Source organism: Macrobrachium nipponense, chromosome 3 (genome assembly GCF_015104395.2).
Source record: "Macrobrachium nipponense isolate FS-2020 chromosome 3, ASM1510439v2, whole genome shotgun sequence".
Lineage (NCBI taxonomy): Eukaryota > Metazoa > Arthropoda > Malacostraca > Decapoda > Palaemonidae > Macrobrachium > Macrobrachium nipponense.
In genome coordinates, this window is record NC_087202.1 from 146,345,901 (window position 1) to 146,354,023 (window position 8,123).

The following is an 8,123-nucleotide window of genomic DNA, read 5'->3' on the forward strand; positions in this document are numbered from 1 at the left end:
TCAGGCGAGAATTATCCAACGAAGGAATGCGAGGCGACTGTTGGAAAAGTCAAAGTGGAAATCATGAATCTATAGATAACATGATCAAATATGCAAAAATAAAAGCCACAGAAAATTTTGCAAAAAAAAAAAAATAAATAAATAAATAAAAATAAAAGGAAAAATACAAAAAGAAAAATTATCAGTGACAAAACGCTGTTGTTATAACAAAATATCAGATTATTCATCTGAAACCTCTTATTTTCTTTTCTATATATAGATAAATTTTTATGTTTACATCTGTCTATTCTTTTAAAAGAGGAACACAGGATGACTTCAAGAGTTGTAATATGGTCATTTAACTGACACTCTTTGCAAATACTGGTGTCCATTAGAACGTTGTCTTTTCTTACTGAACCTCAATAAGTAGTCAAAAATTAACAACGAGAAGACGGCCCAGTGGTGTGGTCGGCTTGGACTTGGCCTACCACCTCGGTGCCGCGAGTTCGATTCTCGGGCATTCCACTGAGGCGTCTGAGATGTGCATTTCTGGAGATAGAAGTTCACTCTCGACGTGGTTCGGAAGTCACGTGAAGTCTTTGGTCCCGTCGCTGTGATATTCAAAGTTAGCATCGTAAATTGTGCTGCTTGGTATGTACAAGAGAACACGAGTTTATAATGATTTTATAAACGATATAAGTAACTTGAAAATTCTTCACTATAAGGAATGAAATCTGCATTGTGCCATCTCTATGAAACTGCAATCATCCTACCGAGGTAAAGAAATTAAGGAAAGGAACAAAGAGGCCCATTCTGAAAAATAAGTTCCAGCTCTCCAAACTGCGCCAACAGTAGACTGCAGAAATTCCAGAACTCTAGACAGTTTTCATTGCGGTAAAAAAAAATAAAAAATAAAAAAAAAATAAACGTGGAATCCTCACGTAGTTGTAATTTGAGCGTGACTTAAATGGCTTTAAATCCAAGATTTTTGGGTCTGAAAAAAATGCATGAGGGTACACGAAAAAAGATTTAAGGTCCTCTATACCTCGGCTGAGTATTAGGGAGGATTTGTAAGAAATCATTTGCTACTCATAAAATAGAGAAAACTCTCGATATTGGTAACAAAACGTAAGTGATTAGGGACTGAGGGAACGGTGGTGCCACTGTAAATAAACATTGGTACCTTTTATATATAACTTTCTCCATTGCAGAGGAAATCCTTTAAGAAAAGAAAGAAGGAAAGCCATTCCTGAAACATTAAAAATGCTTGACATTTTTTCCGGTTTTGATGTCAAATCTCGGGTAACTGGCCCTTCGAATACAACAGTACCTTTCATAATAATATTACATTTTCGGTTATATTAAACTGTCTCTGTGATGATTTCAGGGACCACAATTACCTGTGGTTTGACATCAGAATCACTAGCTTTCTTTCCCTGTTACAGAACTCAGAAATTTTTTCATTTTGGAGGAACTGTTCTCATTCCAACAGTTATATAAAAGGTTGCAGACCAAGGAAACTTATTCTTTGGGTCTAAAGAAAGAGGGGAACTTCCAGCCTATTAAGTATATCGGAAAGTATGGAGAGAGGATATATAGGTCGCGTAAAATAATGAATAACTCCCAAGACCGACATATGGATATTAAAGCAAGTAATATGGCTCCATAATACTGACTTCCATCCGAGCTCCAGTTCCCTTCTGCCCTTTTCACAGACGTCAGTGTCAATCTCACCACTGAAGGGGAACCTTTCAAGACATTTCATATTTGTAAGGCGAAGCAATGCTTCTAAATTAATGCAAAATAAGAGATGCGAATCTGCTAATCTTTTGAAAGTGTCATAATAAAATGTAGTCACTTTGAAGAAAGATGATCGACGGGGTAATATCATCGTCTTGGTATTAGGCTCGTTTAGACAAATGCTACTTCGTTTCTTAGAAGGCTTCTGTGCTTTCGAAAAGAGCCACTAACTGGTAACGAAAGCCCGAGTTATTTAACCACAAATTCCTCTTATAATCTTATACAGTACTTTGGTAATCATTCGACGCTGTTTAAACAAATGGTTGCATGCAGTTTTTCCATGCGGACTCTTTTCAGTCTGTGTGAATTTTGACTCAATTGGGAGCTTTCATTGGCATTCCTCTCCTCAATTTGTTTTATGAAAAAAAAAATTTATTTCTTTCTCTGTGATTTGTTTGCACTCAGAGTAAAAACAAAATAATAAAAAAGGTGAGGCAGAAGTTATTATTCATCATTCATGGTAGTTGACCATTTATCTCTAGTATAAACTGTGATAGTTGTTAACACGTTGATTTTGGAACCACCTAGTTTTTCATGGGCGATCACCAAGTTGCAAATTCTGTATCAACCGAGAAATTCATTTAGGAATCTTGACTGAGCAGCATTTCAGCAAAAATTTTGAAAGTTTCGGTTAGTCCATATGATTTGTATTCAAGTGTCCTTAGGAGTACCTTTCTCCCCCTAAAAATATCATCTTTGAATGAAGCGAGAGAGAGAGAGAGAGAGAGAGAGAGAGAGAGAGAGAGAGAGAGAGAGAGAAACCCTGTCATTGCTTGCTGCTTAAGAAATACCCCGTTGCCAACAGTCGCTTGATTTTATGAAATTCATATGAAAGATGAGATGTTTTGATTAGTCTGCGTAACTTATTTTGGTTCTTATTGCATTTTCACTTTATAAACTGGTCTCACAGCCCGTAATCTGCCATGATCTCATCTGAGAGGTGATTATGCAGATGGAAGAGTATTGGTGAGATGTGGTTTTAGCTCAAGGTTTGAATTACAGAGGGAAATTCAATTGTGACATCAGGACTGTGACAGATACTACCGTGGAATATACCCTTCGTCATTCGACCGCCTGCTGTCACATTATATTTATTGAAAAATAAACAGATTCAAATTGAGAACTTTGTTTCCTGGCGATTTCATTTTCATATTTCATTTTTCACGTCGTTTGCTGCGTCCGATGCTGTTTGGTTCTGTCAGGTCAGGTAATGAGTTTTGGCTTTTGGATCATTGCACGCTGTCTGCCTGTCCTTTTATCCTTTTAACTAATTTACAGGTGCTGGTCCGAATATTGTAAGGAACAACAACAAACGCCCCCCACCCCGCACCCCTCAGGTAAAATCATTTACATCACAGGAAGAATAACATCGTGTCCTGGGAAAATGTATCATAGCTTGAGCTATGCTTGAACTCGGGACCAGTGGAGAAGATTCTCGCTGACGATCGCACCCAGCCACCATAGACCCCAATTCATTTTGATTACTCATGATTATGTTTTTATCTCTTCATCCAGGTAGGCTAATGTTAAAAGGTTTAGCTTAGCCGTAGTCGTCCGGCTATTTATCAAATCCGTTACTTAGTCTTTTTACTGTAATTTTCTAATAGGTTTTCTTTCTCCAATGAAATCGGTTCTGGACCCCAAAAGATAAAGCATTAATTTTAAACTTAGCGTACGAGTCATATATTTTGCATCATAGTAATAAATTTATACAGACACACACACACACACACATACACACACACACACACACACACACACACACACATATATATATATATATATATATATATATATATATATATATATATATATATATAATGAATTTGAAGAATTTCTTTGGAACCCATGAAATAGGTATCTGATAACTCTAAATGTATATAACTTGCTCCTATTTCACATATTTCTAAAATTAAAGTTAAATGAGAAATTTGTTGAATAATAATTCTCTCTTTGAGAAAAGACTGAAAGGCCTTCATGAGTCAGTTACATTGGTTGAAATGATGCGTGAAGTGACGTTGTCTGGACTTCCCTGCGGTTTCCTGACCGTGAGAAAAGAGGGGGGATGATGGGTTGATCTTCCTGTAACGCTGTCGTTTGCCCTGATGGTCCCTTAATCACTCTCCGAATTTCGTCGTTTGGTATTATGAATGTTCCCTTATAATGGCATTACGATTCTGTTTACCATTGACCAGAGATGCATCTCGTTCTCGTACTCCTCCACCTCTGTCTTTCGTCATCCCAAGTCATTATTCAAAAATGTTCCATCAAGGAGTCTCAGTGTTTGGTTTAATAGGAAACGGTCCTTTGAAGGTTAAAGGCTTCATGTAAACCACTTTAGAGTACTGAATGGTTAACTGATTTCAGAGGAGAGAAGAGTAATGGCGGGTTTTTTAACAGCCTTCTCGAATTTTACATAAAGCTAAGGACATTGGAATTACAGGGCGATAACAGACAGATGCATCGCGCTCCCTGGAGCTTCTCTAACCAGACAAAATCAGAGATATTCCCGACGCTTAATAAGATTTTAGTCGCGTGAGGATTCTTGGAATCAGACTCTGGAATGTCTCGTAACAAGTGATAGCAGAGACGCTGATCGCTTCCATTATCCTTTTCATCTCTCTTCAACAAACTCGTGTGGTAGGGAATGTGGCTGTTGCCAGAAGGTTAAGGACTTCCAGTTCCCAGCGAGTCTTTCTAAAGGGATGAAGTTGCTAGCCACCCGGCCTTTTCTCGTGTCTCCTGTTCGGGTCCACTCACGGAGGTTTGCTGTTCTGTAACCGCCGACCTCACTGTTGCGACCTCAGCCATATACTCACTTCACTTCCTCTTGCTTCTTCCTAATGAACACATTCATGTTATTTGGAAGCTTGAATTTCTAGCAGTGGCTCATTTGGTGGTCTTGTTCCCTATGAATAGGTTTCATCCACTGAATAATAATAATAATAATAATAATAATAATAATAATAATAATGGAGAAGCAAATCCACAGTTATGTAAATGTACATATATTTAAATTTAAAAACAGCAAGGAGAGCTTTCGGGAATCTGTACGGTTCCCCTTATCAATCTGACACGTTGATATAACTTTACAGCGAAGTAAACAAAACAGGAGTCAAAAATTAAGTGACTTGTTTATAAACAAGTATAAATCAGGCAATGCCGTCGTTGTCTGATGAAAGCCCCGCCAGTCGTCTGGAACGTCGAATTGGTTCTTGCCCAATGCGGTCGTTCTGATGGTCCTCTTCAACAGCATCGGTTACTGGAAGTAGCCGAGTTACCTGAACGGGAGAAAGAGAGGCAACCGCAGCATCAGATATGGCTAAAGATACAACACTATCATAATGTTCTTTATTCTTAAAGCCTTTAATATATTTCTTGGAAATAAGGTTATTGGTGAATTTATCTTCTTGTGTGAAGGATTTAGTGCCTTCCATAGAAAAACCACTGTCTATCGCCGCACCCTCCACTAGTCTTCTTATACCAACATCTTTACTTCTAAAAATTACTTTAGATTCTTCCCAATTTATGCGGTGATCGAGCTTAAGGCTGTGACTAACTAACGCATTGTTATCCGCATGCAACTGGTATGCTCTTTTGTGTTCCCCGATTCTAGTGGGCAGCCCTCTACCACTTTCCCCAAAATATTTAGTCACATTCTGAACACGGAATTTCGTAAACACCAACATGTTTGTGATTCGTTGTGCTATTGTTGTGTATAAGAAGTCTTTTAATAGTGTTGTTATAATTAAAGACTATATTTATTTTATCATTGTGATTTTTGTTAACAGTTTTCCGTATTCTGTTTAAATGAGGATTAAAAGGGAGGGCAAGACCATTCGTGAACTTCTTTTTGTCATTTACTTTAGAGGAATCTATGTAGAATGTTCTTCTGGCTTTTATAAAGGCGTTATTAATAAAATATGGAGGGTAACAAAGTTTTTTGAAAACATCTTCAATGTGTTTAAGTTCTCTGTCAATGAAGTCAGTGTCACATATTTTCAGGGATCTCAAAACAAAATTGACTAAGATGTTAGTTTTGACTTCATTATTGTGCCAGGAGAAAAAATGAATATATGTTTCTGCATTATATCATTCCTTTATGAAGCTTAAGTAATACAGTCACTGTGCATTATATCATTCCTTTATTAAGCTTAAGGAACACAGTCACTGTGCATTATATAATTCCTTTATTAAGCTTAAGGAACACAGTCACTGTGTATTATATCATTCCTTAATTAAGCTTAAGGAACACTGTGTATTATATCATTCCTTTATGAAGCTTATTAAGATTAAGGAACACAGTTGCTGTGTATTATATCATTCCTTTATAAAGCTTAAGGAACATTGTGTATTATATCATTCCTTTATGAATCTTATTAAGATTAAGGAACACAGTCGCTGTGTATTATATCATTCCTTTATTAAGCTTAATAAGCTTAAGGAACACAGTCACTGTGTATTATATCATTCCTTTATGAAGCTTATTAAGCTTAAGGAACACAGTCGCTGTGTATTACATCATTCCTTTATGAAGCTTATTAAGCTTAAGGAACACAGTCGCTGTGTATTATATCATTCCTTTATTAAGCTTAAGGAACACAGTCACTGTGTATATCATTCTTCCTTTTTGAAGCTTATTAAGCTTAAGGAACACAGTCACTGTGTATTATATCATTCCTTTATTAAGCTTAAGGAACACAGTCACTGTGTATTATATCATTCCTTTATGAAGCTTATTAAGCTTAAGGAACACAGTCGCTGTGTATTATATCATTCCTTTATTATTCTTAAGGAACACAGTCACTGTGTATTATATCATTCCTTTATGAAGCTTATTAAGCTTAAGGAACACAGTCGCTGTGTATTATATCATTCCTTTATTAAGCTTAAGGAACACAGTCGCTGTGTATTATATCATTCCTTTATTAAGCTTAAGGAACACAGTCACTGTACATTATATCATTCCTTTATTAAGCTTAAGGACACAGTCACTGCATTTATACTTACTTTATTAAGTTAAGGAACCCAGTCATGTGGATTATAGCATTACTTTTATTAAGCTTAAGGAACCAGGTCACTGTGATTATATCCATTCCTTTATTAAGCTTAAGGAACACAGTCACTGTGCATTATATCATTACTTTATTAAGCTTAAGGAACACAGTCACTGTGCATTATATCATTACTTGATTAAGCTTAAGGAACACAGTCACTGTGCATTATATCATTACTTGATTAAGCTTAAGGAACACAGTCACTGTGCATTATATCATTACTTTATTAAGCTTAAGGAAGGACAGTCATGTGCATTTATAACTTACATTACTTATTAAGCTTACGGAACACAGTCACTGTGTATTATATCATTCCTTTATTAGCTTAAGGAACACACAATGTATTATATCATTACTTTATTAAGCTAAGGAACACAGTCACTGTGCATTATATTTCTTTATTACTATAAGGAACACAGTCACTGTGCATTATAGCATTACTTGATTAAGCTTTAAGGAACACGATCACTATACATTATATCATTCCTTCTCTAAGCTTTGAGGAAAGTGAAGTTCCAGTAATATTGTCCCGAATAATGACGCTTGTATGATATTTCGGTCTTAACGCTCTTGAAGATTTTATTGCTCTCTATTTAATATGTTTGTTTCTTTTTATTTTCTTATTATCCTGAAATAACAACAATTCTATTCTTATATTTAGTGTGCAATATTATGTACAATTGTGTCTGAATGTTAGAATACATCAGTTGCCTTTGGTAAGGATGGAAAACACCTGTTAATCCTTATTTAATTTTCAGGTATGTTTGTGCAGAAGTGAAGTTACGTATGGACTTTCCAGTCGTTGGTGAGTAATAGTTTTATTATTATTATTGTTACTATGATGATTATTATTATTACCTATGTATGTATGTATGTATGTATGTATGTATGTATACACATATATATATTTATATATCATTGCACCTACGCAAAATGTCCTAAATACCTTCTTGGGCTTCGTCTTCACCTAAGAGAAACCTGGATAAACAAGACAATGGGTAACGTTGAATGAGAAGACGGACAGTCCTCCCCATATACCCGTTCCCTTCCTCCCTGGAGCACTTTTGGGCCTGGATTTCCGGTTTCAGAAGCCTCAAACCTCTACACAATTATTCGTAGATTTTGGGAACCAAATTCGGATATGGAATTTTGTAAGGAAAGCTTGACCTGAAGTTGCGTCTCCTTTGAATTGAAAGAAGCGCTGAGGGTCCTGCAAGAAGCCTTTACCGGTCGATGAAAATAGTTCTTTCTCTCCTGCCATTATCCGAGTCGGTTTCGATCTGGAAA